Source organism: Peromyscus maniculatus, chromosome 4 (assembly GCF_049852395.1).
Source record: "Peromyscus maniculatus bairdii isolate BWxNUB_F1_BW_parent chromosome 4, HU_Pman_BW_mat_3.1, whole genome shotgun sequence".
Classification (NCBI taxonomy): Eukaryota; Metazoa; Chordata; class Mammalia; order Rodentia; family Cricetidae; genus Peromyscus; species Peromyscus maniculatus.
In genome coordinates, this window is record NC_134855.1 from 36,945,150 (window position 1) to 36,966,454 (window position 21,305).

General features: G+C 43.9%; 2 protein-coding genes across 36 annotated transcripts in view; one reads left to right on the forward strand and one right to left on the reverse strand.

Moving 5' to 3' along the window:
* Ccdc148 (coiled-coil domain containing 148) overlaps nucleotides 1-14,186 on the reverse strand; it is a 284,674-nt gene extending 270,488 nt beyond the window's left edge. For 8 of the 12 annotated variants that reach the window (XM_076569535.1, XM_076569536.1, XM_076569532.1 and 5 more), the window contains exon 1: nucleotides 13,893-14,161. The gene's annotated coding sequence lies outside the window, so the exon portion shown is untranslated. Of the gene's footprint in view, nucleotides 1-13,892 lie in introns of all 12 variants that reach the window. The other 4 variants (XM_016003164.3, XM_076569531.1, XM_016003165.3 and 1 more) reach the window with 3 other exon arrangements.
* A 358-nt stretch (nucleotides 14,187-14,544) lies between these two features.
* Nucleotides 14,545-21,305, forward strand: part of Pkp4 (plakophilin 4) — a 224,053-nt gene continuing 217,292 nt past the window's right edge. For 17 of the 24 annotated variants that reach the window (XM_076569508.1, XM_076569510.1, XM_076569519.1 and 14 more), the window contains exon 1: nucleotides 14,545-14,679. The gene's annotated coding sequence lies outside the window, so the exon portion shown is untranslated. Of the gene's footprint in view, nucleotides 14,680-15,150; nucleotides 15,561-21,305 lie in introns of those variants that run through there. The other 7 variants (XM_076569528.1, XM_076569529.1, XM_076569527.1 and 4 more) reach the window with 7 other exon arrangements.

The window sequence follows — 21,305 nt, forward strand, 5'->3', positions numbered from 1 at the left end:
CTGTTAACCCCTAGTAGTTTCCTTTTCTTTTTTCCTTCCTTTCTTTCTTTCTCTCTTTCTTTTTCTTTCTCTCTTTCTCTTTCCTTCCTTTCTTTCTTTCTCTTTCCTTCCTTCCTTCCTTCCTTCCTTCCTTCCTTCCTTCTCTCTCTTCCTTCCTTCCTTCCTTCCTTCCTTCCTTCCTTCCTTCCTTCCTTCCTTCCTTCCTTCCTTCCTTCCTCCCCCCCTCTCTCTTTCTATTTCTCTGTTTTTATTTTTTGAGAAGGGGTCTCTCTGCATAGCATAGGCTATCCATAACTCACTATGACATAGTGACTACATACAGATTGGCCTCAAACTTAAGTAAGTGTCTCTTGCCTCAGCCTCCACAGTGCTGGGAATTATAGGCTTGTCCAACTTTGCTCACAAATTTTAGTGCAGTTTTGCTTTACTAAAGATTAGTTATTATGCCAGGTGCTGGTGGCATATGCCTTTAATCCCAGCACTTGGGAGGCAGATGCAGGTGAATCTCTGAGTTTGTGGCCAGTCCGGTCTACAAAGAGAGTTCCAGGACAGCTAGTGAAGTTACACAGAGAAACCCTGTCTCGAAAAACCAAAAAAATAAAAATAAATAAATAAATAAATAAATAAATAAAATTTAGTTTTAATACTTTCTCCTTCTTCTCTCAGATCCCCTCCTTCAGACCCTTCCCTTGTGCCCATCCACTCTCAAATTGATAAATTTTTCTTTATTATTGTTATATACATTATATATAAATACAACCTGCTGAGTATGTTTTGTTTTGCTGTTCGTGTTTATATTTTTTAAGAGTTGACTACTTTGCCTTGGATAACCAGTTAGGGGGACTACTTCTCCCTTTCTCTGCATAACTAGTTGCCTATAGTTTTTTGTCTAGAGGTGGGACCCCACAAAATTTTATTTTCATTGTTTTCGTTTATGTGTATATGTGTGTGCCGCTGTGTGCATATGCTGCACACAGGGGCCAGAAGAGGTGTCAGACCTCTTGAAGCTGGAGCTCTGGACAGCTGTGGGTCACCTGACACGGGTGCCTAGAAGAAAACTTGGGTCCTCTGCAAGAGCAGCAAGTACTCTTAACTACTGAGCCATCTGTCCAGCCCCTGTTTTGTTTGGAGTAAACATACTCCTGTGTAAGGATAAGGCCACAGAGTTACAGAAAGGAGGGCAGGACACAGGCAAATGTGTCAGGTATATCTTGGACAAAGGAAAAAGGAAGAAGACGTTTAGATGAAGAGAGCTTATGCAGAAAATGGAAAACAAAGTGAAAATAGACTTGAGGGCTATAGTAACGTGATCAGCATGCTTGCTAAAACCAAAACCACACAGTTAGGGTCAGGTCATGCAGTATTTCATTTGACACACTAATTAACCTGGGCCCAGAAATGATTTTAGTCTGACCAATCCATTTAAAGATCAGTAAATACAGGGTCAGAAAGATGAAATGCTTTGTCTGAGATCCCAAAAAGCGAGACTAGCCCGCCGGGACGTAGCCAGACTGCCTGGCTTGGGGTTCGGTGCTCTTCACCAGCCATGGAAAACACAACTTAGCAGCTTTAAGCACACAAGTACTCTAAGCTACAACTCATTTTCTAGAACACAAAAATAACCTGAAGACCAAATATAAAAAGTAACAATTTATTTTCCTCTCTAGAGCCGCATAGTACTGTGTAGAAGCATCCACAAAGGAGTCATTTAGTGATACATGGAGGAGAGTTCTTAGGATCTTTGCATAATTGTTTTCTAATGTTGTTCTTCATTTCTTCCTTCTTTTTAATTTTTTTGTTTTAAGATAGCATCTATCTACGTAGGCCTAGGCTGGTCTCAAAGTTGCCACCTGACACACCTGACACACTGTTCCAAAGTGCTGGGGTAACAGGGATGAGCTATCTCCAATAATTTAATTCTTACAAACATTTCAGATTTTATACTATTTTAGTCTCAGAAAACTTAATCAGACATCTATAAACATGCAGCGAACAGGAACATCACTAATATTTATTTCATCCATCAGCGAGTTCAAAAAGATTGGGCAGAAAGTCTGAGGTACTGGTTATTTGGGCAGTTTTAATTTATAGTCTCTAACGTTCCTCCTAGTCCCGAAGCTGTGTAATTTAAAAAACCAAATAATCGAATAATATCAAATTAGAATATCTTATGTAAGCATATGTGACCAAGACAACCATGGTGCATTCCTACAATAAGACTGACAAGACCGGTCCTTCTTAATGCAAGAAGGAGATTGAGGAGAAGCTGAGCAAGCTGATTAGACCAGTGTGGCCTTTCCAAGCAGAGGCGAGCTGTGGTCAAGCCCGCTGCAGACCCACAGCAGGAAGAGGAGACTGGTTGGTGTGAAGTGGGACCTGAGCCTTAACCCCTCAAGTCCAGTAGCATCCTTGTGCTGAAGTTCAGATGTCACATAACGCTGCAAAGTTAGTAACTAACGCTTAGAAGAAGTGGGGCAGTTTAGAGAGACTCATTCCATGGACAGGTGACAGAGGCCAGGCAAACGGTAGATGACTTTTCCAAAGCCACACACTAAGTCATTGGAAACAGGATTTTGAGGATTTGTTTATTTATTTTTACTTTTATCTGCATTTATTTTGTGCCGAATTTATTCCCATGCCATAGGTTTTTGTTCCTTCAGCTTCTTCTGGGATATCTTTTTCTTCTGAGCAACCTCCCCTTCTAGCTTTCGAACAGTTTGTTCCTTTTCAACATGGCTGGGGAATCACGTGTATGGGTCAATCCCGCTCTGTAAATTCATCGGGCATCTTAGGTGCTGTGTTCACTGGATGTGTTCAATGACTAGAGAACCCCCATCTAACCCCTTCAGTTCAGCATTACTCTCTGTGTTTTTAAGCATGTGCGGCCAAAATTCAGCACTGCTTTTAGGCCACCGGCCCTGTATCCAGCCTCGCTGTTTGGCCTGGGTGCACCTACCCACTCCACCATTATACCTCTGGAACGACACACATTGCTCCTTTAGAGTGACATCTTTTAGATACTTGGTGGCTTTTCGGATATGGTACCCTTGATAGCCTGGGCAGTTTCTTGTGTGTTCTTAAAGTGAACAGGAAGATTTGAATCTCTTGATTTGCATGATTTTGTAGGATTTCCTGGGTCAAGAGAGTAGTGACCATCTTTACAGGTCACCTCAGGCCACTTACAGGAAGAGGCAATGCCAGGGCTCCTAGGAGAATTCCTAAAATGAGGATTTCTATTTGGCCATAAATGCACTAATTTTGTGTGGGGTCAGGGTCTCTCTTTTGTCATCTCTCTTCTGTGCAGAAATCTTCTGGTTTACTTCATTGTGTATTTTTGTTGTTTCTGTTTCACATTTACAACATGAGGATGGATCCAAAGACGGCCACTTTCCCTAGCAGCACTGCAGGCACCTTGACTGTCCTCAGGAGGGAACATGCACTGTAATGGTGAGTGATGGGTGAATTGGAGATTCACCTGGGACTCTGTGAGGGCAGGAGATCTCAGCATTCATTAAGACAAACAGAAAGCAAAAGAGTAAGATCAAAGTTTAGTTTACTAGAGACTTATCTCAAGTTCTTGGGACTCACAAAAGAGAAAATTAGAAAAAAAAACCTTAGAAAATGAAAACAGGAAAATAAAAGTTTATCTACAGATATTCCAATAAAGCTGAGGTGTTTAAATGTCCTAGTTAACTTCAGCTATCACCTTGATAGAACCCACAGTCACCTAGGAAGAGGGAACCTCAAATGAAAAATGCCTAGATCAGATTGACTTGTGTCTGTGTCTGTGAGTCATTTTCTTAATTGGTAATAAATGTGGGAGGGTATAGATCACTGTGGGAGGTGCCATCCCTAAGCAGGTAAGCCTGGGCTTATAAGAAGGGTGCTGAGCAAGCTAGAAGGAGCAAGCCAGTAAGCAGCACTCCTCCATGATTTCTGCTTCAAGCACCTACCTCGAATTCTTGCCTTACCTTCTCTAGATAATAAACTGTAACTTTTAAGATGAAATAAACTCTTGTCTCACCAAGTTGATTTTAATTAGTGTTTTATCACAGCAACAAGAAGCAAGCTAGAACACCAAACATGCCCCACCACACAAGCCCATTATCAAACACAACAACATGACTTCTAAAGCACTTACTGTGAATTCTTTAAAGGTAATGTCATCCTACTACTATATAAGTTGGAAAGTGCAAATATAGAAAAATAAACACATAGGAAAATACATATTATTGATAAGTATAGTAATGTTGATAATTCACAGAAACTTTAGGAAGACTTTGTGATAGAGACTGTTATCTTGTAAATCTTGGCAGGAGATCAGGTAACAGGAGGGTTTTCAACCCAAGATTAGCTTCTCTCCCATACCTGTTTTAATGAACATAAACAGCTAAAACAGAAGCAGACATGGAAAAGTTACAATATTGGCTTCATATTCCCCATGAAGATGCCAAAATTTAAATTCTACTCACCAATTATGCAATGTTTGTAGTTTAATATTTTTCTCTAGTAAATTCCTGGATTTCCTGATGTGAATCAGTTTTCTTTGGTATTTTTTAATGTTTAATAAATGAGACCTAAATCCCATGAAATGTCATTTGGAGGCTTTTCAATCATGACAAAATTACTTCCAGATTTACTGTGTTCATATAAGGGAGTTTTAAAGTTGTGTTTGTCATTACTGAGAAGGTTTTATTTGTAATAGCTTTATTGAGTCATAATTTTATTCAACAAAAATGTATCCATTATAACTATGTAGTTTTTTTGTTTTTTTTTTTTAAGAAAAATACATTGTACAGACATCATCACTCTCCAGTTTGGGTATATTTCTCTCCCTAGAAAACCTTCACTCATAGCCTGCTCAGTCCTTCCATACCAGGCCAAGAGTAATCACTGATGATAGATTTTAAACTTTGTGGAAGTTTTATGTAATAGGCATCATACCACATGTGTCCTTTCTACATGGCTTTGCTTCCTCTTAACATGTTTTAGAGGTTTATCCATCTAGCATGTATCCATAGCTCACACTTTTTATAGCAGAATAGTATTCTACTATGCCAATGATCATTTGAGGGATCCTTGGGTTATCTCCAGGTTTTCACTCTAGTAATTTCTATTATTATTTTTTTATGTATATGCTTATATAACATAGATTTTCCCAAAGTAGAATTGAAAGGTCACATGATAAACTTACATTTATGTTTTTAAGAAACCATCACATCATTTTTCAAAATAGTTTTGCCATTTTACTTTCTAATTAGGAGTTTATAACCACTCTGCAGTACTCCATTGTGGTTTTAATTATGATTTCTCTGATGCTGAGAATATCTTCATGTGCTTACTGGTCACTTGAATACTGGACTAGTGATATGTTTATTAAAATACATCCTACTTAAAATGATTTTATTTTTAAGTGTGTGTGTTTGTCTTTGCATTGTGTCCCGGTGCCTGTGCCCTCAGAACCTGATGTGTCACATCACCTGGAGCTGGAGTCACAGACAGTTGTGAGCTCCCTCATACCAGTGCTGGAAAGCAAACGGGTCCTGCACAAGAGCAGTCAGTGCTCTAACCACTGGACAATCTCTCCAGCCTCTGCCTCCCCATTTTCCAGTTGAGTTGCTTGGCTTATTTTTAATGTGCCCACCCCTCCCACAGTCCTGCATTTGTCTTTTCATTCTTACTTGTCTGTTGCGGTCTTCTGAAGGGAAAGTGATGTCATTTTGATAAAACCTAATTTATTAACTTCTTTTTTATAGCTCATGATTTTGGAGACATAACCAGGAAAGTTTTGCCAAAATCAAGGTCACAAAGATTTTCTACTCTCCTGTTGGAAATCTTACAATTCCCAGCTCTCACATGTAGGTGTGTGGTGGATATTGCATTTTTTCTGTCCAGTGTGAGTTAAGAATTGGGCTCATTGCTGTGCATATGGACAGTCAATATCATCATCTCAACAGCATTTCTTGAAAAGACTCTCTCCATTGATCCGCCTTGGCATCTTTGTTGAAAGGAACTGACCACAATGTAAGGGCTAATTTTTGGACCTGCTTTCCCATTGATCTACAGGGCATCATGCCAATATTGTATTTATTGTTGCAGCTTTATAGTAAGATTTACAATTAAATATTGTAATTACTCTGTTCTTTCCACAGAAATTGGTTTTGGGAGTCTTGTTTCTCTTGTGTTTCCATTTTAAGATGATCAATTGCTACAACAATGCTTGCTGGGATTTTGACAGGGATCATATTGAATCTATAGATTCAAATTGACTTTGAAAATATTTGGACAAATATTGCGTTTTTATTGTTGTGAATAATAATGTTGTGAGTGGAATTTTCTGTTGATTTTGTTGATTTTTGTTGATTCATTCTAGCCCATGCATGTGTATTCCTTAGGATCTTTTATAGACAGGACCATGGCATATGCGAACAAAGGAAGGTAGCTTTACTTTCTTTCCCTTTCCAATCTTTGGATCTTGTTATTCCCTCTTCATTACACTGGGTAGAATGTGCAGCACAGTGCTCAACAGTAAGGAAGCCTGTGAATGTCTTTGCTCGGTTCTCTAATTCAGTTACTAAGTCCTTTTTTCTTTGCTTTCAAGATGAGATGCACACACTGTGTCTCAATTTTAGGGGCACCCAGTTAGTCTTGCATCATAAACACAGTGTTGGCCATGGGTTTTCACACATGTTCCTTATGATATGAAGGGAGTTCCCTTCTACTGCTAATTTACTGAGCATTTTATTACAAATGGATGTGTTCTTCTTATCACTGGCTTTTCTGCATCCATTCACTGCTCCCACCCCCCCACCCCTCCCCCACCCCACCCCCGCCATTTAAAAAATGTACCGAACTATAGGAAAGCAGGGCAGTTTCTGACTCCTGGTCTATGGTAGTGCCGTGTACTGGCAATGCTGTTTATTCATTCTCCCTGTTCACCTTCACAGGCGTGCAAAGCTGTGACAAGCTACACAGGGAGGGGCCCTGGGAGGACAAAGTCGGGAGAGCAGGTATGCAGAGGAAGTGGTGGCCCCGGGGAGAGAGTAAAAGCTAGGCCCCATGTCAGAAGACAGGGTGGAGAGAGCTCTTGCATGTGACTGACTGATTCCTCCCTTCTCAGACTCTCATCCAGATGAAGCAGAGACAGAGAGAGAGCCCTAGAGTTAGGAATATAAGGGGGTCTTATTTTCTGATTATTTACTTTGGGAAAAACCTTCAAAGAGCCTTTTGTAACAGCAAATTCCTATTTAGTAATCATCTGTAATCACTTCATGGTTAATGATCATTTGATATCCCAGGATGACACTGAGTAAAGAGCTATATGTTAATCAACTTTCAGTTGCCACAATGAATATTTAACATCATCAGCTTCTAAAGAGAGATAAAAAAACTTTTTTGGCTCATGCTTTTAGTCCACAGTGGTCTGGCCCCATTGCCTTGGGGCCTGGGCCAGCGCCATGGTGGGGAGCACAGGAGGAGGCCAGGAAGCTAGGAAAGTTAGAAGACTGGAGCTCCACAACTCTATGACCCCCTTCAAAGGTGTGTGCCCACCACCGGGCAACAGTGGCCCTCTGGGAACGGGCCTTAACAGAGGGGGCTAGGGGGCAATCGTCCAGATCCAAACTTCAGCACTCTGCTTTCCAAAGCGGGCTGCTGAGTGGTTCCCTGCCCTTGTCTGACTGTCCTTGTCTGACTGTCCTTTCTTGCTCTGATGTCACACAAAGCTAGTTGCTCTGTGGGTTGTATTAGTACATTCTCAATATAGGGCCATCTATGGGGATGGTCGAAATCAGTTTAGAAGGACAGTCTTGCTAGACACAGCATCTTTGTTTCGCATTTTTTCTTTGAGTATTTTAATATATATATCTCCTATTTATTACCATTTCATGTCATGACACAAGTGCAGAGGTCAGAAGAATTCCTTCCAGGAATTGGGTCCCTCCTCCCACTGTGAGTTTGAAGCACTGAAGTCAGGTCATCAGACTTGGTAGCAGGTACCCTCACTGCTGACCCATCTCAGAAGTCTGGCATGTTCATTTTTGTTTAGCTGCCTACATGAAGGTCTCTAATGGGAAAGGAGGACCTTAGTTTGCTGGTGCCTCAGTTGAACTGGGTCTCCCTACCATTGCTCACAGAACCAGAAGGCTCATATTCAAGTGGCTCGAAGAAGGAGGAGGAGGAGGAGGAGGAGGAGGAGGAGGAGGAGGAGGAGGAGGAGGAGGAGGAGGAGGAGGAGAAGAAGAAGAAGAAGAAGAAGAAGAAGAAGAAGAAGAAGAAGAAGAAGAAGAAGAAGAAGAAGAAGAAGAAGAAGAAGAAGAAGAAGAATTGAATTGGAGTCAGGCATGATGGCACATGCCTTCAATTCCAGCACTTGAGAGGCAGAAGCAAGTAGATCTCTGTGAGTTCAAGGCCAGCCTGATCTATAAATCGAGTTCCAGGAGAGGCAGGGCTGTGTGTGTGTATGTCAGGAGCAGAGCTGGAATGTGCATGTGAGTTCCGGCGCTTGCAGGGACCAGAGGTCTGACCCCTTGGAGCTGGAGTTACTGCGTGTGGTTTAGCTGTTAGACATGGGTGCTGGGAACTGAACTCAGGTCCTCTGTGAGAGCAGTAAATGCTCTTAACCACTGAGCAAGCTCTTCAGCCCCAAAGTGGTATTTTGAGGTAACAAATGGGGGTGTCCTCCAATAGCAGCTGAGGTAACATCAGGGCCAAGGCAGCTTGCTTGCTGCCTAAGTTCTGCATTTCCAGAATACTCTGGCTGATGCCATTACAGTCACAGGTAAACAGCCAGTGGCTGGGCTACCTTAAATTAGGACTCCATAAGGTTGTTTCCAGGAGGGGACAAAGGCTCATGAGTCATGCAGGGCTGTCTGCTTCAAAGGCTGTGGGGATAGGTCTAGGAAGGATGATCATCACACACAACAGATGTCTGTTACACATACCAAATGTCTGACGGCTTTCTGATTTTTGTGAAATTATTCAGTTCTAATGATCTTATCTTGTTTTGAGAGACAGCATCACTTTGGAGCTTCATCTGAAGACAAAATTTAAGTGACTCTTATTCAAACATCTTGGCAAAGTTGCATTCCAATCGCTTTCCCTGTAAACAGAGTTCTACAGCCTTCGTTGTGAAGAAGGCACACAAATCCATTTCTTTTCATGCATGTTTCCACTAATGTTCCCATGTTTCCAGGGCTTTGCTGTCTTTGAAGGCTACAGAGGAGAAATCTCTACTCTGCATAGATTCTCATTTTCCACATTGAATATTTAATTTCATCTTTTTCTAGTTACCTCCCGACATTACTGATTCCTATCTGTCATAGCTGGAAATCAGCTTCCTGTAAGGACTATAATGATTAATGAACACATGCTTCTCTTACTGTGCGGCATACTTCTGGGGCTCCAGGCACTCCAAGGGATAGCCTTGGACATGCCAGGGAACATATCCTCTTGGGGAGAATGTTCGCACAGAAACAACTACACCAGGAGGTAAAATGTCAAGTGCCACAATAATATGAAGGCAGAGGGCGGCCTGAGATTGGTGGTTGGGGACAGGGTTTGGAAACCGGGTTGGGTCTTTAGGATGGTGAAGGACTTGCGTGCTTCAGACAATGTGGCTGAAGGTGAGACATATATGATCCTGAACCGCCTGAGCTATTTCTGGAGCCTAACCATTGTCCCGGGGCTCAGCACTGCCATGCTTTTCCTCATTCACCACCTGCCTGCTTGTGTATAAACAGGCCTCTTCAATGATAGAAGATACCAGCGCTGGGGTATTTTCAGTTTCTGTTTTCACTGCTCCTGCCTACTGTAGAGATATCAGAGAGAGACATCTTCTAGTCCTTCCTTTCTATGTCCATATTTCAAAAGGAAGATTTTTCACTAATCATCTTGAGCTAACATGAAAACGGTAAACCCCGTAGAGTACTGCCATCTTCCCAGCCTTGGCAAGGGCCAGGTCAACTTTCTGCACTGGGGCTGGAGAGTTCCTTGGTGTTCTGCTGTTTACTTATGAACCTGGGGTATCACCCAACCTCTTCATTCTTTGTAAACTTTGTCCACCATCAGCCTAAGTAGAGGCCCCCTCTTTCCACCAAGGCTACCCAGCAGCCAGACCTAGACGGTTTGCACACAGCTCCCTCTGCTCAAGTAGGCCATTTGCATTTCTATGGCTCCTCAGGCTAGCTGGCAAAGGTTCCCTCCCCTAGGAGAGCCTGGAATTGGGAGTGTCTCAGCTCCCTTTCTATTGCTGTTATAAAATAACTGACACAAGCAACTGAGGGGAAGGGGTGACTCCGGCACACAGTCTCAGGTTATAGCCCAAACACAGGGAAGTCACAGCAGCAAGTGCTCCACACAGCTGCCATGACACCCAGTCAGGGAGCAGAGAACACAAGGGATGCTCGTCTCCCCTTTCCATTTTGTCCAGGGTCCAGCCCCAGAAATGGGGCAGATCCCACCCAAGGTAAGTAGGTATTCCCACATCCTTACAGGAAGCTGACTTCCAACCATGGCAACTATGTTTTTCTGGGATTCCTGAGTGTTCAGAGTGGGGCAGGGGTCTCTGATTCTTGTGCCTTCTCTTGGGCTCTTTTCCTTCTGTTGGTTTGTCTTGCCCAAGTTGTGACAGTTTTTGTTTTATCTTACTATATTTTATTCTGTTATATTTTTTAAAAAAATGAATGAATGAATGAATGAATGAATGAATGAAAACCTAGCCACTAGGATAAAGATAACAACTGAATTGTCACTTATACCTGCTGGAAGCAGGAAAATCCGTTTTTTTCCAATGGAGTGACACTGAGTATATCAACCACTTCAGGGCAGATCTCATGTCCAGGAGTTGTTGACCACATATAACAGACTCCACAGTATTTTTGTATGCTTTTATTTGGTTACAGGGCTTTTGTTGGTTGGTTTGGTTTGTTTTGTTTTGGGGGGAGTTGTTTCATTGGTTTGGAAGGGTTTGTTGTATTGGTTTTTCAAGAAAGTTGGGTAGGTAGGGAGGAGGAGAGGATTTGGAATGACTTGGGGGAGGGGAAGAATATGACCAAAATATATTTAAATTGAAAAATTGTTTTAAACAAAAAATATTTTAAAAAATAATTAAGCCCTATAGTCAGCATGTCAGGGATAGCCATGATTTATTGCCTATTGATGATGTAACATTGGTCAGTTTCCTGAAGCTCTTATTGCCTCGTGTTTCTCATTTTAAATGTGAGAAGACTTTGAATATGACAGTCTTCTAGTGAATAAATTTATTCACATAAAAATTAAAAACTTAAAAAAAAAATCTGTGTGTGTGTGTGTGTGTGTGTGTGTGTGTGTGTGTGCGCGCGTATAAACTCCCCAAGTGATTACAAATCCTGCCAAGTTTTAAGCAAAGTTGTGTGTTTGTTTGTTTGTTTTGAGACAGAGCCTCGTGTAACCAGGGCTGGCCTGAAACTTGCCATGTACACAAAGATGAGGATAAACTTCTGACCCCACCACCTCTGGTACCCAAGTGCTGCACTTATACGCATGTACCCCACTCCCGGTCCAAAAGACATTGTTATATGAGAGAACTTAGTCAGCCAAATGAGCCGCGGTTTTGTGGACAGACAGAACCATCTTCAGAACAATTTCAAGGGTCAAAGCATCTGGGATGAAAAAGTGGAGCTCTCCCATCAGTACTGCTTCTTGGTGAAAGGAAAGGCCAGCAGATAAAGGGGGAGGATAAGCAAAACACGGTTCCATAAAAGGCCAGATATTTGGGAGGCTAAGAGAGAAACTTGGGAGGAGAGGGTATAGAAGGGAATCTGAGAAGGCACCAAGGACAGAGAAAAATCCTGTTTAATTAGCACAGCTGGAGTATGAGCCTAACAGAGGGTCAGGGCACTTCTCAATAGGGGCTGATGGAGGCAAAGGTGTGAAAATTGAGACTGGGGTTTAAGAAAGGTGAGTTGAAGGGCCTCTTGCTGGATCCCCAGAGTGGATGGAGTCCTATGAAGGATTCCTTGCAGAATGGAGGGATTCTCAGTACAGTGCAGACTTGCTATCAGAATGAGGCAGATGTAAGAGGGGCTCTCTAGAAGGCTCCTAGGTTATCACCACCCTGATGGCGAAAGGAATATAGGAGCCAGGTAGGTTCTGAGTAACATCAACTTTTAGTGGAACAAAGGGTTTTCTTAGCTTTAACCAGCAATGCTTAGCAATAAAAGTTCAACATTTTTTCCACTAAATATAACAAGAAAAAAAAATAATGTTGAATGACAACTGATTTAGGGACATTCATTATTCCTGCTGGGTTTCAGCCAGATTTTAATCACTGACAATGGAAATGACATGTAAATTACACACATCAAAACAATATGAAAATACTTGTCGGATACATGTTTTGAGAAAAATACAAAAGAAAATGATTATTAGGGTAGAAATAAAATTGGTTCTTTTTTCCTTCTTTCTGCAAAGGAAAAAAGTGAGACACCCATTTTTGCTTTTGATTAGGCAAAACTTCCATTCATTCCTTAAAATTTTACTTAAAATTTTACAAAAAATTGGTATCTTGACTAGACATTTAAAATGTCTCATTTATCAACCTTCAGATTTTACCTTTTCCTATTCTCCTATGACCAAACACACATTAAGCAAACAACAACAAAACCAAAAAAAAAACCCCTCAAAAGCAGCCAATTTTCCTAATATCAAGCCATGAGATATCTCCAACCTTACTGCTTGCTGCCTCCACCCTAATTCTAAAATATTTAAGTGATATATTCACATTTACTCATTTTTGTTCCACAGTTCAACCCTGCATAGGACTGTCAATTAAATCCAAGTTTACAGTAAGTACCAAGGAGATTTTTTTCCCCAAGTAAGGTGCCATATTAACATTTCTTAGGATATATTTTATAATGCAAAAACCAACAGCAAAACAAAACATCCACTTATAATTCAGAATTAATTCAGAATTATAATTCAGAATGTAAAGTAGATACAAACATCCACTTATAATTCAGAATGTAAGGTAGATACATACAGCTTGCATACACAGTCATCTGCTTCCTTCAACAAAATATTTGCAATTTCAAACTTCCTATCAGCTTTTCCTGCACAATATGAGAAAAAAATTAATACAGTCCCTTATTTTGAGAGGAAGTAGCATAAACAGGATTTTTTTTAACTAAAGAGGATATTATGAAAATAACAAAGTCACCAAAAGTAGGAGATGAATATATCAGTGGCTATGTGCTAGAGTGAGGATCTTTTAAACATATGTTTAAAAGTAGTATCGTGTCTATAAGTTCCAGATTAATGGGTAGTATCTAATTATGAACATCGCTCATCAAAAATAATTAGTACAAGCAAACTAGCACAAATGACTTAAATGAAAGTAGAGCACTCATTACTAAAGGTCAGGATTTTGCGTGAGTACCGATTCCATGTCCCAATTCATCATTTCTTTATCAAGTTCAGAGATAATCTGGAAAGTAGTCAGAAATTAAAAATCCATCATTTGCAACCTATTTCTTCTTTTGCAAAAATCATCGGGATTGATTCTGGCACTGCTCCAGCCCGTGAAATACTGGAAAGAGCGTGCACCTGCTACGCTCAGTGCAGAAAGCACACAGGACAAGAGGGAGGGGGGAAAGCAGAGATCAGGGACTTGCTGCTTTGGGAAGCATAGAGCTCATTCTGCTGTGGGTCGATCCCTTTGCACAATCGCATCCAGTTTCCTTACCAAAATACCACGCGCAAGAAATCCTGTTTCCCTTGGGAGGGGTCATAGGCTTGAAGAACCAAAAAAAAAAAGGAAATACTCGACTCAGGGAAGGGGGAGTGGTTGGAAGAATTCAAGTGGCCCTGTGACGTCAGGAAGAAAGCAGAGATTTAAGGAATGGAGTGGAACTCACCGGGCTGCACGGATGTCAAAGGTCAAAGGGCATAGCCTTGCAGGCTCCCCAGGTGCAGGAAAAATGAACCGCCCACTCCTGAGCTCTCAATGTTAAGCCGAAGTCCAGGGGCTCAGTGGTTTCTGCCTTTGACGCCAGGGACAAGCCCTACCATGCACAGTCTTGGCAGTAGTCAAAAGCAAGACCCGCCCGATTTCAGAGCGCTAGCTCGGGAATCCCCTAATACTCCTTCCCCCCACCCCCTCCCGCGCCGGAGGCCACAGACACCTTCATCTTCACTCCCCACCTTCTCCTGGCCCTCTCGCTCTTAACAGCATCGGTCTCCATGGCGACCTGAAACCGCAGCTCCCATTGGCTCGTTCAATATGAGGGCCGGGCCAATGGGGAGGGCCGGCCCTCTCCTTCCGCCCAATGGGGCGGGCGCGCAGCCTGTCTAGGGACGGCGGCGTGCTGACGTTCCCGGGTGCCGGCACTGGCCGGGCGGGCGGGCGGGCGGGCTGGCGGCGGGGCGGCGGCCTCCGAGCAGTCTGAGTGGCTCCGGGGCTGGGTGCGCGTGGACGCTGGCCGCGGCGGCGGCGGCACTATGGGCACGGGGTAAAGGCGAGCTGCCGCCGCCACCAGGGTGGTGGGAGAGCCTCTTCGGGGGAGGGGGCGGGTGGGGAGGGAGGGGCGGGCAGCGGCGCGGTTGCCGCACTTCGGCCAGTTTGCTCCGGTGCCGCAGCGGCGACCCTTCGGCGCGGATGTCCCTGGTTCCTGGAGCGACGATGACCTCCGCCTGAGCTGGAAAGTAAGTGCGCGGCGCTGGCGGGGAGGGCGCGGGGCTCCGGGGCGCGAGCTGCCCGGAGCGCGCCGAGCCCGGACCTGGCGACGGCCGGGCGCCCCCCGCGGCTCCCTGGCTCCGGTGGCTCCGTCCCCGCCGCGTGCTCCGCCATCCCGCCCGCCTCTCCCCTCCCCCCCCCCCCCGGCGGCGCACAACTTTGCCCCGCACCGCTCGGTGCGACCGCTTCTCCTCCGGCACCGCGCCACCGCTTCCCGAACTTGAGCCCCGCGGCTCCCGCGCGCCGTCGCGCCGGGGGCCGGCCGTCTGTCGCCCCGTCCCTCGTTCCTCAGAAGCAACCGCTTACCGCTGCCTCCCACGCCCGCCCCGCGTGTCGCTCCGGTCCTTGGAGTCGCACTGGTGCTCGTGGCGACCGCCCGGCGGGTCCAGGGTTCCCAGCTCGCGGCAGCAAACCGCACGCTCCTCCCTCGCGGGCGCCCCAGCCCCAAGGCTACGGGCCGCCCTCCCGCACCGCCCTGCCTCCTCGCGTTGCCAGGAGTTGGAGCGTGGCTGCTGCACCCATCGGAGGATCGGGGGTCCCTGTCCCCTCCTGTTCCTTGGGAAACGAGGGGACCAGCGGCGGGGCTGAGATTTGGCGGTGTGGTGGCTGAGTGCGACACCCCGCGAGCGCAGGCAGCGGAGGCGCCGCGGTTGCTCCGGGCGCCGCGATAGGCAGGTGTGTGTGTGTCCAACGGGCGACGCGCGCTGCCAGCTCGTAGGCTGGCGACAGATTGTGCTGGAATGCAAGGAATGCACCAGGGACAGAGTCCGCACGGGCCGCGGCCGCACTAGCGCCTTCCCGGCCCTGCTTTCCCCGCGCAGCCAGAGGTCACGGAGCATCTTCAGAGCTGGTGAGCCTCGTTCATCTCCTGCCTCCGCTTCTCTCCCTGCGGCAGAGGGCGGCGGAGAGGGAAGCGCGGTAGTTTCTTGGGGCTCCAGTCTATGGTTCTGGGTTTTTGCTGCATTGGTTTCCAGGACCGTGAATTTGGGTGTCAGTGTAGCCCAAGGTTATTGATCGTTGCACAAGGCTCTTGGCAAGTTTGGTTTTGCAAGGTTTGGATAGCGCATTTTTTTTAAAACTAGGGTTTTCTGAATACCCGCAGAGACAGAGGGCCAAATGTTCTTGAGTGACGAGCTTGCAGCCAACATATTTTAGCTGTATCAGAAAACGCCTTTTAGTGCTCCAGGTCCGGACTGTACTGTGAGAAATCTTGAATGCATCACTGCTGTCATAAGGATTGGAATATTTCCCCTCGTCATACTGGGCTGTGTTTAGGCCTCGTATAATACATAATGAATAGAAACAGAGCAGCAGTGTTTGGCCAGCGATGGGACAGATAGAACCGTCTGGTACAGTGAAATTCGGGGCGTGTAAGTTACCACTGCAAGTAACCCGGGGACATCTCAGTCATGTATATTTCAAGATGTAATTAGTGGAAAGGGCCGTTTCTCTCTTTGTCACTGAGTTTCACTGAATAAAAAGCACAAACCTACAACTTTTAAAGGTTGGTAAATATGTATAAAATTAATAATGGCTAGTATACATTTTTGGTCAGTTAATGCAGAAAGACAATATTTTGACATATGCTTTCCCAGAACCGGGCTTAGGTTTTTGTTTTTTAGAAAGTAGAATTCTTCGTCTCTTTTTAGATGGAGTATATTGCATGGAAGTATCTTCCTTTCTGATACCTGGGAAACAGTTGTGGCAAATGGCAACGTGAAAGCAAGAACAAGGTCTGGAGGAAGTGTTTCTGGCTGTTTCTAAGCATACCTTGTGTACTTTTAATTCCACACTGTTTGCTTGGAAGGGTGCAGGTGCTATAAAACCTTCTGCATTTGGTTATTTTGTATCTGATTCAGTAAAATTAGAAGTCAATTGTCCAACCAATCTCCTGTGTTCCGACCCCTACTTTGCATGCATCAAGGGCATTGAAAAGTCTGCAGGCATTTCAGTTAAGACCCAAGGGAGATGAAATGAAAGGTTGTGTCTTCTAGTTGCTACATTGTTTTTCAGGTATGTCTGTAATCAGTGAACCTTCTAATTTAGACGTTTAATTCGCCTACAGTAACAATGTGGAGGATTTTGGGAAGTGTTTGTAAATGCCTACAGGAAACTTTTATTATGTAACAGTACATTATAACAGTTTAACTCTTGCTTGTTTAATTTGACTTCAAGATTGGAAAGTTAAAGCAGAAGGGGGAGGTAGATTCTGCAGCTCAGCTGGCTTGCGTGAGGCCCCAAGCCCATTCCTGCTCTTGCTCCCCAAAATATAAGAGGGAATTTAGTTTCTTTGATGCATTAGAAAATTTTGTTCAAATATACAGAGTGTATATGAGCATGATTGATTGAGCAGTTAAGTTTCACCTGCTTCAGGTAAAAGCAGGCTTTCAATGGAAATACATCCTGTTTGTTAGGAAGGCTTAAAAAGAGGGGGCTCATGATTTATAGTCATTGGGAATATCAAACTGTTTTGGCTAAAGTCTTTACCTTCTATTATATAAGGAGAAGGTGCTGCATTTGGCATGTAAATGCCACAGGAAAGACTCTGAAATGGGAGAGATTGAGTGTAGTGCTGATTCTTTCCTCTGATGTTTTTGGAGGGAGGTGGAGTAGCAGGGACATGATGGCAGGCCTGGAGAAAGGAGGCAGCTGCTCCTGAGCCAGAGAGAAAGTCATACACATTGTTGCTGCATTTACAGGCCCCATAAACCGAGATAATCCCGTGAATGGACCTGACATAACGTAAATTTAAAGAACCCACTACCAATTCAATCTAATAAAAACCTGAGTAATCATATAACCTGGAGCATTTAGATTAAGTCTGGATTAAATCATAACTGCAATTTTATTTCTTCTCTGTACAAATTGGCAAAATAAATAAAAAAATTAAACTACTTAAGTTGATTTTTAAAAATCTAGTTGTCATCTTTTAAACAGAAAGCCCCCCACCCCCATGTTATTATCCAGAGATCTATTTAAATAGATTTTCATGACTGGCATGATGCCAGCCACCTGGCTCACTGTGACCCTAACCTGACTCCTTTCAAAATCAAGATATTTTGAGAATGGTCTATATTCTGATGTTTTTAATTTACTTTGAGAAGTGACTCGTCGCTTTAGTCTAAAGTGGAAAACAACTCTGTTTTTTAATTGATGAAATGTAGAGTTTGTTGTAGGCTTGTTCTAGAACAGACATCCATGGAGTTGTACGTCACTTTGGAAAATTGCCTTCAGCTTTCTGGGATGATTCCTTCTTCCATATGGAAGTCGCTCGCTTTCTGCACCGAGGGGAGGAAGATGGCTCTGAAACAGAACACCCATGGACAAGGATGTGTTTGGAGAATTAAGTGACGGTTCTGTGGCCAAACTTTAACCACAGATAGTTGTACAAGAGAAAGGTAAAACTGTAAGGCACATGGCTATCAAGCTGCATGTAGGTGCAAGGAGTGATGTGCTAGCCATCCGCTGGTCATCCTTATGCCAGGAGTGAGGATCCAAGTAAGGGGATCAGGCCTGAAGATGCCAAGACCTACAGCTTATGGACGTGATGGTCTCACCGCACTGACGGCCTTCTCACATTGCCACTTAATAATTCAGTGGAATTATCTTCATCTCTTGGGACTCTGTTACAGTGACTGAATTGGGGGTGTGACAAGAGGGTACTTCTCAGTTACACATAGAACTGCTTCACATATCCGTTGGCTAAATTGCTTTCCTCTTTTCCTTTCATAGCTTGGATTTCCTTTTACCTGATATACTAATAAATGTTGGCCACATTGCTGGTCACATTGCTGATCATTTTATTATTCATAGCCTTGATGACATAGTTTATAATGTGACTCATAATGATTCATGGCTGATGATAAATTGTCAATACAGGTTGGATTATAAAATTTTAATGGTATAAAATACGTCAAATATGGAAGTCTCAGAACTCCTAGGCAATATCATATGAAGCATTTTTGGTGTGCTGAATAGTGCCTGGTTGGATAGATAGATTTTGTACAGATAGCCCTCACGGAGCTCGGAGATGTCAATGGAAAGTCTTTTCTGTGACAGCCACAGTATGAGTGATTTCTACTGTTAGTGTCTTAGGGTTTCTGTCGCTGCAACGAAACACCATGACCAAAAGGCAAGTTGGGGAGGAAAGGTTTGATTTGGCTGACACTTCCATATTGCTACCCATCATCGAAGGAAGTCAGGACAGGAACTCAAATGGTAGGAACATGGAGGTAGGAGCTGATACAGAGCCATGGGGGGTGTGATGTGCTGCTTGCTGGCTTGCTTCCCCTGGCTTGCTCAGCCTGCTTTCTTACAGAACTCTGGACCACCAGCCCAGGGATGGTACCACCCACAATGGGCAGCCCTGGCCCACCATCGGTCACTAATGAAGAAAGTATCATACAGGCAGATCTTATGGAGGCATTTTCTCAATTGAGGTTCCCGCCTTTCAGATGACTCTAGTTTCTGTGTCAAGTTGACATAAAAGACTAGCCAGCACAGTTAGCCTCTGTATTCCATATGAATTCAGTGACTGCTAATATCCTAGGTAGTGAGCCTGTTTTCCCTAATCTGGCTTCCCTGCAATGCTAGGCTACCAACACCATCACATTTGTCTGGTTGGAGGAGGGGAAGCCCTTTTAAGTGACTATCGCCATTTACCTAGAGTGTAGATGTGGTGCCTAGTGTCTGGATAGAATTTAGAGTTGTGGGTGTTTTGTCATAAAATGCTGTTGTATAAAAAACGTGGTTGTAGTTCACCTGGGGCTATCCAAGTACAGTAGAGGCTTGTAGGTCCTGGTCTTGGAACTTGGAATGCAATTTTTCATAGACACTCAACAGTACACTTAACAAACTTTGAAACACTAGATGGATGGAACCTGGGTATCTGACCAATTATGTACTGTTTCTTATATTCCAAACTCGAGAGGTATAAATTGGGAGGCAGAATGAGATGGTCTAGCACTAAACTTGATAACCTTGACAAACTCTAACATTGGGGAGCCGCTGTCTTCCTTGGATACCAATGAGCCAAACGTCAAGTTTCCTAAGTATGCACATAGATCTTCTTGTTCGCCTTCATATCCCAAATCTTAACAACAGGAAAGTTAGGGCTCCATTTTGGGAATTTTTTTTTTCTGAGTTGTGATCTTACACTGAAGCCTAGGTTCACCTGGAACTCACTGTATAGCTCAGGCTAGTCTCAAGCTCAGGGCAATTCTCTCTCTCCAGAGTAATGAGATTATAGGCGTGAGTCCCCCTTCAGCTCTTCCTGGCTTCCCACCCTCCTAACAGGGTCTCACACTGCAGTTCTGGCTCTTCCCAAACTTACTGTGTCGACCAGAATGGCCTGGAACTCACAGACTTCTGTCTGACTGCCTCTGCCTCCCAAGTGCTGAGATGAAAGCATGACCACTATGCCCAGCCTGCCTGGCACTTTTGAAATTAGAATTTCCTTCATGCTAATGACAAATTTGTGTGTGTGTCTGTGTCTGTAGTGGTATAAGAGTACAGAATTGTGCCATGGCACATGTGTGGACATCAAGGGACATCTTGAAGGAATCACTTCTGTTTCACTGTGTAAGTCTGGGCATTGAATGTAGTCGGCTGGCAGGTGGCTTTACTTGCTAGGTCTCCCCTTTTTCCTGGCCCTAGTTTTGTGGGGCTTTTGTTTGTTTGATTTTGCTTTTTGTTTTTCATTAGTATTGAGAGAATTGAGGAGAGAGGGTGAATCATAAATGTTTCCAAGGTCTCACCCACAGCCCACAGCTCAGTTCAAGGTTAACTGTAGGACTTGACAGTGAGTGAGGCTCATGAAAGTACCACCAAGGGATGCATCATAGTTAACAGCCAGCGGCTATTCAGTTCTGACACTACAGGTAATCTTTCGGTCTGATTTGGGTCATCTGTAAAATAGAGTGCTCTACGTACCCACCTCATGGTGGTTGTGAAGATTAAACATGTTGATACCTGTGAAGTCTGTACAACAAGGCCTGGCTCAGCACTGAAATGCCTGGACCCTCTGTAGCATCCACTGTATGACTGACTGGCCTTTGGTGCTGTAGACAAATGACTGTGGATACAAAGTAGATTAAGGGAAAAATAAACTACTAAAAAAGTTTGAAAGATATAGCTTATGCAAACCAACAAATAGTGGTTTGTAAAGATATCAAAAGACCCGAGTTCTGGTTGTGGCTCTGCTGCCAGGCAAGTATGTCCCCTGAGCTAGTCACTAACACCCCTGGGCATTAGTTTTCTTATTTATGAAAAGTAGGGAGTTGGACTGTGGTCTCTTGAGTGCTTCTGTTACTTATTTTCACAGCTCTTAGAACATTAAGCATTTTCTTTCTGTTACATTTTTTTCCTCAGCAAGAATGTGCTGTCTTCTTAAGAATTTATTATATTACAATTTATGCTTTGGGATAAAGGGACAGAATTGCAGTTGTATACCTGAAATTCTCAGCTCCTGTTGACACAGGTGTTCAGAGTACATGGATCGAGGGTTGCATGTGTCGTGTGGCAGTGGTGATATAGACTGCATGAAGATCTGAAGGCTCAGCAAGGTGGCAGCCAGCAGGAGCTGAGCAGCGAGCTC